The following is a 9,515-nucleotide window of genomic DNA, read 5'->3' as shown; positions in this document are numbered from 1 at the left end:
GTAGTATTTTTATTTTTTTCGCAATAAGTTTTCATCATTGATTCCTAGTATTCCTAATAGACGGAACCTCAAACCTTAAGGGAAGTGATGTTGGGGTAGTATTATAAAGCTCAATAAAAATTCTCATAGAGGAATCCTTGAGGTTCGGGTTCAGAGCCAATAATAATGAAGATGATTATGAAGCCCTTGTCGTCGGAGTGAACCTCACCAGAGAACTGGGTGCTTAAAATCTTAGAGCACAAAGCGATTTCTAGTTGGTCGCCAATCAAGTCCTTTGTGAGTATCACACGAATGAGGATAATCTTATCAAATATATCTAGAAACTACATAACATGGGTAAACATTTCGAATTCTTTAAAATATTTTATGTACCTAGATAAGCGGGTCTCTTATAAAAGCTCTCCAGTACCAAGAAACTCGACCACAATATGACAATGATACAAGAGAGACCTTAGTCACTCCCAGCATAAAGAAGAAGAAATTTAACACCATAGATGTCGCCCACGCCTCAAATTAGATTTGGCCTATAATCTTCTATCTAAAATCTAACGAACTTCCATTAAACGAGGTCGAAGCAAAGAAAATAAGAAAGTTAATGACAAGGTACATTGTGGTAGCATGAAAGCTCTACAAGATATGAAGGGTTTCCCAATGGCGAGATTATTAGGCAAGGATGAGATTTCCATGGTTCTCATAGTGGTCCAAAAAGGAGTCTGTGGAATCTATATTGGCTGGCAAGCTCTCACTCACAAGCTTCCTAGAGTCACCTACTATTAGCCATCCCTGATGAAGGATAACACATAGTTCATTAGAAAATGTGATAAATATCAGAGACACCCCAACGTTCACCACACGACAACCAAAATTTTCCACTTTGTCACATCTCTCTGGCCATTTTATCAATGGGGCATGGACATTTTAGATCCTTTCCCCTTAGTGTAAAGTCGACTATAGTTTTTACTTGTTAGAGTGGACTACTACACTAAGTGCATAGAAGTTGAGGTCGTATCTGAAATCTCATCAAATAGATTCTACTTCTATTGGAAGCGAATCATTTGCAGGTTCGGTTTGCCAATAATTAATATCAAACAATGGAATTCATTTCATCAGCTCAACTGTGGTGGAGTTCTACCACCAACTGGGAGTTCAAATGAAGTTCATTTCAGTTGTCCACCGACAAGCTATTGGTAAGCGGAATCACCCAACAAGTAATTCTTTGTGAGATAAAAATAAAATTAGATAACACCAAGGACATTTGGGATAAATTGTTGCATTATGTGTATTCTTTCTTTTTTATTCTAGTTAATTTGACATTCTCTCGTCCAAGGTGTATATTTGTATTTAAATATAATTTCTGCAAGGTTCTGTGGTCGAATCATACAAGAACACACTCCACCACTAAGGAAAATCCATTCAAGATGGTTTATGACATAGAGGTCGTGTTACTCGTTAAGATTGGCATGCCCGCATGTGGCATGAACATTTTAATGAAGAAGGTAAGACACGCCTGAAGATGACCCATTTTTTCTATATATTAACGGGGTATCTGACAATTATCAAGCCAAATCAATGGAACTTCTATGTGTAAATAAAATAAAACAAGATTAGATGCACATCTTACATGATCGAAGAGGATATAGAGATCACCCACATTCATGAATTCGCAACCAAGCAAAGAAATGTCAAGTAATATAATTCAAAGGTAGTCTTAAGGGATATGAAGGAAGGTGATCTCGTGCTCAGGAAAATGGTCACACCTAATTGAATTGTAAAGCATCTTCCTAATTGGGAAGGCTCGTATCGGGTGTATCATAAATTGCCTCATAGCACATACAAGCTTAAAGAGTTGGATGGATGATTCATTCCCGGAACTTGGAACTCAATAAATATGAGATATTATTATAGTTTATTGTGTTATGTTTCCCGTGATGGAATAAGGAGATGAAATTTATCCCGCCAATGTATGAATTATCAAAAATAATTATTGAATAATAAAGGTAAGGTGGCACTCTTTTCCCCTACAAAGGTATGAGTGTTTAATGAGACGCCCTATTTTCTTAACTTACTAGTGCCATGAATTTTTTTTTATATTGAAGATCTAGTTGGACCCTTACAAAGGAACCCTTATCACCTTATCATACTATATATTGTTGGACCCTTAAAAAGGGATCCTAGGCGCCTTATTAGGCTATCTTGATGGACCCTTACAAAAGGACCATTGTTGCCTTATCGGGCAGTCTTGTTAGACCCTTACAAAGGGATATTTGTAACTTTATCGGGATATATATTGTTGTCCCTTACAAAGGGAATATTTTCTCCTTATTAGGTTGTATATAAAGAGGACCCTTACAAAGGGATCCTTACCACCTTATCAGGTTATTTATTATTGGACCCTTACAAATTGTCGCCTTATCAAGAAATTATATTGGATGCTAAAAAGGAGTCATTGCCTCCTTATTTGGCTATTACACTCGACCGTGACAAAGATTCATTATCGTCTCAATAGGATATTCACTAAATCTTAGACTAGGAACACACCTTATAACAATGCCCTAGTACTACAAATAATAGAAAAGCCAAGAATTTTAAAAATAAACCACCAAAAGGCAAGAACATTTCCATTAAAAGTACCCCTGTTACTAGCGGACCTACGAAGGAAGAAAGTAAAAATAAAGGATAGAATACAAAGACAAGACTATAAAGAGAATAGGAAAAATCCTAGGGGTTAGGTGGGGACACAAGTGGTTCGCCCTCTTCTTGAACTCAAACCTCCTCGTTGATATGGGTGTTAGAACAAAATTACTTTGTCAGATATTCCTTAAGTTTTGTTGATAACAAAGTATTTAAAGAACAATTGGATATACTAATATTTGTTCAAGTGTGGAGGATCATATACTAAAATTTCATATAGAATCCAAGTATTGGTTCTGACTATGAACATTCGATGACAAGCATAAAGACCGAAATCTGATGGATCAGAAGCTGAAGACCAGGCTCTGAAGAAGTCAACTTTTGAAGAGGTCAACGTCTGAAGGTCAGAGTCTGAAGGAGTCAGGCTCTAAAGACCGGACTTTGAAGAAGTCTCCTTCTAATGATCAAAACTTGAGCAAGTCAAAGCGCAAGGACCATGGTGACTTTGATGAGTCTCTATCAACCTCTGTGTCTACTTTGTCACGTGAAGACCTAAGCTTTATTTTCTTCATAGAGTCTTCTAGGATACAACTGATAATTCCTTTTGTAGAAAAGATTTTTCAAACTAGCCTTCACCAACATTGACTATTTGGTGAAACATTCCAACGTCTCTTTTGAAACTTCTCAAAGGACTCTATTATGTTGCACCTTCAACGACTCTTTTCTTCTATATTTAAGGAGCTAAAGTCTTGAAGAAAAAGACACCAATTGACACTCAAAGAGAAGTTACTCTATCAACATAAAAGCATAAGCTGAACTTATGATTTCTTATCCTTGTATATCTTAGAAATCCCTAAGTCTTAAAAGAGTCTACTTGCATTGTATTCTTTATACACCTCTGATTGTATATCAAGTGTTTTTACCTAACAATCATTTATCGATTAGGTAAATTGTTAGAAGTCTCTTACTAATGTTTGAGCATTTTAAGTGTCTTGCTTGTGTGCTTGAGCATAGAAGTCTCTTTCTTGTGGGCTTGAGCAATGGAAGTCTTGCTTGTGGGCTTGAGCATTGGATGTCTCCATCTTGTGTGCTTGAGCATAGAAGTCTCTTATTTTAGTGGTTGAGCATTGGAAGTCTCTTTCTTGTGTGCTTGAGAAAATTGTAATCTTGTGTGATTATAGTGAAAATATCTTGTAAGTACAAGGGGATTGGATTACCCTCAAGTTGTGATAGGAACCACGATAACTTTGTGTGTTATTCTTCTTTCTTGCATTTCATGTGCACTGCCTACCTCTGACTGAATCAGACCTACAACCTTATGTTTAGAATCTGACCAATAGTTTTAAAAAGAAAGGAAAATTCAACACAATTCAACCCCATCCCCTTTCTCGTGTTTTTTCACCTTTAGTTGGCATCAAATCACGGTTTGTGCTTAACACTTAACAGTAGTGAAAAAAGATCCTGAAAATAACATATTGAATCATGTTCGGTGTTTCTGAATTTGGAAGTGGTACTCCTAATCCACACGCTACTATAAATCATGATTATAACAATTCAGAAAAGAACAATTATACAGCTAAACCTCCAACTTTCAGTGGAGACTCTACTGAGTTTGAATGGTGAAAGATCAAGATGTATACTCTTATCATAGGTCTTGATGATGAGTTATGGGATATTCTAGAATATGGCATTGATATTCCAGTCAATGGAGTTTGAATGGTGTCTGATAGAAAAACTCTCACACCAGCTCATAAAAATATCTATAGAAAAGATCATATTGTTAGAGGCATCTTGGTTGATTATCTATCTCATTCTGAGTACATCAAAATTATTGATAAATCTACTGCTAAGACCATTTTTGAATCCTTATGTGCTACTTATGAAGGGAATCAACAAGTTAAGGAAGTTAAGGCTAATCTTTTGGTTCAGCAATATGAGTTGTTCAGGTGAAGGAGGGTGAAAACATTGAAACCATGTTTTATAGGTTTCAAATTCTTGTGTTTGGACTTCAGGTTCTGAACAAGAGCTACAATACATTTGATCATGTCAAGAAGATTCTTAGGAGTCTTCTTGATAGATACACACCTAAAGTGATAGCTATTCAGGAGGCTATAGACTTAAACATGTTAAGTCTTGAAAGTCTTATCATTAATCTTCAGAGCCATGAGATGGAGCTCAATGGAGATGAACCTGTCATATTTTCAAAGCCTTTGGCTTTGCAATTTGTTGCTAAAGTTGCCAAGGCTCCTCGGGTCTGGGAGTATGAATAAGCCTCTCATGTAGAAGGTTCTGAAGATGAATCAGATGATAAGGAAATGGCCTTTATCCTCAAGGCATCAGTATCTGGACAAGAAGAATAAGAGATTCTCTAGAAGAAGTAGTGGCTTCATAGGATCTAGCTCTAGAGAAAAGAAGGATGATCAGAAAGGATGCTTCAACTACAAGAAGTCTGACATCTTCATTGTTGGATGTCATGAACTACAAAAGGACAAGTCAGAGACGGGAAGCTTTCAGAAAGATAGCTTAAAGAATAAATTCAAGAAAAGTCTCAATGCAACATGGGATGAACTTGACAATGAATAAGACTCTGACAAGGATGAAGAGCAAGTCAACCTTACCTTGATGCCTCTTACATCTTCTGAAGCAGAATCTGACTTAGATTCTAGTTCAGAGTCTGAGGATGAGGGTGAGGTATTTTCTAAACTATCTCATTCTGATTTAATTACTTTGATTTAAGATCTCATGGGATGGTATCAAGCGAAAGGCAGACACATGAAAATATTGAAAAAGCAATATGATCTTTTGAAGGAAGAATTAAATTATGTTCAAAGCAATAACGAAGCTCTAGAGAAAGATAATATTTCTCTAGTAAAGGAATTCCCTAAGTCTTGAAAGAGTCTACTTGCAGTGTATTCTTTATTCACCTCTGATTGTATATCAACTATTTTTACCCAACAATCATTTATCTGTTAGGTAGATTGTTAGAAGTCTCTTACTTGTGTGTTTGACCATAGAAGTCTCTTGTTTGTGTGTTTGAGCATTAGAAATCTCTTGCTTTTGGGTCTGAGCATAGAAGTCTCTTACTTTAGTGTTTGAGCATCGGAAGTCTCTTGCTTGTATGCTTGAACAAATTGTAATCTTGTGTGATTATAATGAAAATCTCTTGTAAGTACAAGGGGACTGGATTACTCTCAAGTTGTGAGAGGGAACCGAATAACTTTGTGTGTTATTATTCTTTCTTGTATTTCATATTTTCTGCCTACCTCTGACTGAATTAGATTCTACAATCTTGTGTTTAGAATCTGACCAAGAGTTTTAAAAAGAAAGAAAAGACAACACAATTCAACCCTCCTTCTTGTGTTTTTCTCACCTTCAAGGGGTAGCCATCAGATAAGGGATGTTATCCTCCTTAATAGTGAGAACCATTCCTTGATCAAACTCATATACCTCGTCCACCAGCTAATCATTTATAACGACCTTGAACAGGTCAAGCTCGCTCAAGTCCATATTTTGATAGAGATAAGTCACTTGAACTTTATCATTTTCAAAGGACATATCCTTAGAATTAACTATGTCATTATAAGCATCTAACAGGTCTTCTTCCAGCCTTTGCTTAAAAAGAGTCTCAACCTTGACTAACTACTTTAGCATGAGCAGTTCTGCCTTTACTTGGGCGATCTTCTTGCTGGCTTTATCCATGATTTTCTATGTCTCTTTCAACCGCTCACGCTAGTAGATTTCTAAATCTCAGTAAATGTCTCCCACTTAATGTTTAATTTGGTCATAAGATTGATAATTGACATGTTTGACTGACTGTAGGCGTCGAACATCACACGCTCCACCATTAGACCCTTCAGCATGCGGGTCTCTATTAAATTTTACATCTAATTGGACCCTATGTGAGTCGCCTTCTTGTGGTCATTGAGGAAGTTCACCAAAAACTCAAGATGTGTTTGCATGTAAGTCTTGGCATCAAAGTCCTCATTCTTGAGAGATGGTACCTTATTCGCTAAAGGGGTGTGGAATATGCTCTCTTTTTGGGCATTCCTTTCAACTCCACGATCTCTGGAGCATCCAAGTTACTAAGTGGTCATGTCTTTATGTTTGCGACCTTAAAAAGGAGAGCACGTCTTTCCGACCAAATCATACTTTATAGTTTTCAAGGGTCAAGAGGAAATGATGGCTCCCATGTCGTCAATCTTCCTCTTTCCTTTACCTAACAAACGCTAAGGTGGTTGTGGGGATCATCATACCATTTCTCGCCCCGGACAACTTTCTTATTGACATGAAAAGCCTTCTTATGCTCAACAAGCATGAGCATCACCCTTCTTGTGAGCAAATAGGAAAAGGGTTGCTTAAATCAACATTTTAATCACATGCGTTTGAATGGACATCAAACTTAAGCAATCATTTTTAATTTCCTTATTTTCGTCATCGCTCACATGATGCAAATTTCATCCAAGATATCAAGAACCTTAATCTTTATCTCAGTTAGGAAGTCGTAATTGGAACCATTTATCACAGTTGTGTGTTTTGCCCAATAAAATGGAAATTTGTCTTCATCGGTCTCCTCGAACATCACCATAGAAGGATTATCTCGCTATCACACTCTCATGAACTTATTCTTCCAATTCTTATAACTTTTTGGTAAGGGATGAAGACGACCCTCCCAGGCAAGGCGCCTAAGATAACACATTTGATCTTGCTCACGGTCTTAGTACCATAAAAGGAAATGAAGAGACCTGCAATATGAGGGACTTCTAAGTGCCTACATAATATCTCAAACGCCCTAATGAAAACTAATTTGTTGGACAATATCTGAGTGGGACGACATTGATAGTTCTAAGAACATCATACTCAAACGTCGTAAAAGAGATCAACACCCTCAAAGTCATAAACGAAAGGAAGGTACATGTAAAAGAAGTTTCCCCATAATCAACAAGGACGCCATGTTAACCCTTTTATCTTCAGAGCGATGTTCTTGAGGACGACTTCTTTGCCCCCCTTATTTAGATTAATTTAAGATTTTACAAAAGAAATCCAATTTCTCTTGGATGGTATAAATGATCTCATAATCTTTACCTCTTAAACATTTTGAAGATTTAGATGCCACCAATAGTCCTAATTTTCTTGGGAAAGAATTAGGGGAGGGGATATTATCATTACTTAAATCTCAAGTACTAGTATAACTTCCAAACATCCCTAATTCGACAAAGTTGTAATCAATAACTTTTCTGACTGCCTCACATTTTTGACACATTGGTTCTACATCTATATATACTTCACACGAGTAAAAGGCTTTATCACATCGTTATTCTCATCTAAATCTTTAATGACCGTCATTCTAGAAAAAGATAGGACAAGGAAAATGAGAGATTTAATACTTGTGCTGGAAATGATTATGGATTGATGATGAAGTTGAACTTAAGAAAGAAGTACCAAATAAGAGAATTTCAATCAGAGAATGGAGAAAGCGTGGGAAAAAAGCGATCAAGAGTCCATTATTTATAAAGTCAAAGTGCATATGTCGCATAAGTTATCATTGTCGGTAATATGTACACGCATACTAGTAAGGGTGGAGCATTTAGGATAGACACATGATGTAGGACCAAATGTTTGTGTCTTCCCAAGACAAACTCTTCATAACAAAGCATTTAATGTTTCACGTGTTCCCCATAACTGACGCTTGAGGGTCTCTCTCTCTCTAAGCTTTACTTGAGGGACTCACCTACAGGCCTCACATGAAGGACTCGTCTCCAATCCTAACTCAAGGGACTGGCCTCCCTAAAATTTAGAGAGACCATCATTCATCCAATTTAATCATTTTGCTCTTCCCAAGTATCATGTTTGAGGGATTATGGATTGGGATAACTTGTATTGGATCCTAGAGGAAAGTTCATGACCTGCAAAGGTGTTATGAAAGGCTCATTAAAAATAGACAAACACGGGTTTAAGTCGCACGACTGGAGCTTGGATCGCCCGACAGTATCTGTACCCACTTCAAAATTGCCTCCCAATATATGGTTAATTGAATGCCCTTAAAAGAGTCGGTTTTGGTCAAAGTATGCTCCTCCGATCTAGGTGAAAGAATCGCCCCCTTATTCTCATGTATTTGTTGGAGTTAATGGAAAAATATTTCCTTCCCATAATTCAGCTCATAGTGTATGTCTACAAATATCTCAACCTTTAGTTATAGATGATTGACAAATTTCAAAAAAAAAACAAAAGCTATTCACTAATTTCAGAGAAAAAAAAGGATGCAACCTTTCTTGTTCTATGTACAAATTGTTTGAAAGAATATCAAGATCTGTTTCATTCTAGGAAGAGCGTCAGATGACCCTATATAGCCAGCAACAATACAATAAACAAGTTCTATTCTAGCAAGCGTTTCAGCCGCAAACTTCTGCTTGGATATCTTCCATAATTTTTACTTATTATGTTGTCACTAGACTGTTTTTAGAGAATCATAAATCATAAATAAATGAATTAAGAAAAACTTGAAAAGTAAATCTCTCTGTTAAATCAGATTACTACACTTTTAATTAAAAATATTTTAAAACCTACTTGAAAATAAGAAAGTATGACATTATGTGAGAACATCAATATCTTGTAATCATTTTCCATTATACTGACGAGTTCATATTAAATATGGTGTAAAAGATCATCTACATAAAACTATTCAAAAAATCTCAAAATTATGGTGTGAAGATAATTTTGTTGTGATTCAAGTCTAAAAGATCAGGTCTCGCTTTGGGTTTTTTATTAAAAAAAATATCCTCAATAACTAAAATACTCATGTTTTAAATAATAAAAAAATATACACAATGCAGAACGCAGAGCTCATGAAAAAAAATAGAGATGTCATCAATTGAGTTGATAATATA

The sequence above is a fragment of the Lathyrus oleraceus genome, chromosome 5 (genome assembly GCF_024323335.1).
Source record: "Lathyrus oleraceus cultivar Zhongwan6 chromosome 5, CAAS_Psat_ZW6_1.0, whole genome shotgun sequence".
Taxonomy (NCBI): Eukaryota; Viridiplantae; Streptophyta; class Magnoliopsida; order Fabales; family Fabaceae; genus Lathyrus; species Lathyrus oleraceus.
The sequence above is the reverse complement of the archived record's forward strand: the minus strand, read 5'-3'. Positions refer to the sequence as shown.